This window comes from Falco punctatus (assembly GCF_963210335.1).
Source record: "Falco punctatus genome assembly, chromosome: 1".
In the NCBI taxonomy this organism is placed as follows: Eukaryota; Metazoa; Chordata; class Aves; order Falconiformes; family Falconidae; genus Falco; species Falco punctatus.
The window spans coordinates 19,986,002-19,986,717 of record NC_137580.1 but is presented as its reverse complement, the minus strand read 5'-3'; positions in this window follow the sequence as shown (position 1 = coordinate 19,986,717).

Sequence of the window (716 nt, the reverse complement as noted above, 5' to 3'; positions counted from 1 at the left end):
CTGAGGGGAAAAAAGTAAGACTGGCACATTAAAAATCACTGTTAGGGAAAGGACTACTGGTCTGATTGCAACTCACGTGTGATTCAGTCAACTGCCTGTAACCATGAGATTGGCACTGTTTAAATTCACAGCTTTTCAGAAGGAAGAAGCTTGCTCCCTATTCATCTTTGCCACCATCTAAAGAATTAAGAGTAGCTGGTGATGAAGAACAAATTAATAATGTTTACTGTGACAGCCATGACTGTTATAAAAAAGATACTCCTACAGCACATGCTAACCTCCCACACGTTTTTTCTTTCTTTATTAAAAATTTGTTAAACATTCAGTTCATGTGTCTAGAAAACTGCTGATTCCAGGAATAAATCCACTTCAGGTACATGCAAGAGAAGATGCTTGTACTACACTGTTTGCAGTTATGTATCTAGATGTACTGTTGTTCTCCCATCTGAAGTCATGCAGTCATTTCGTAAAGAATGGCTTTGAACAGTGTTCAGGAACAACCAGCTATGCAGAAAAGCAGCTAACAGAAAAAAAGCAGAAAATGTATTTATCTTTGAGTCTAATATTTGATTCTTACTTGAATATTTACTCTTTATGCTGGAAGTGGCTGAGGACAGGGAGCAATTAGGAAATTTCTGAGCCAAGGTCACCTCAAGCACAGTCAATGTGAAATTACTGTCAAAGCTAGTATCCAAAGGTTTCAAATGGGCTAAGGA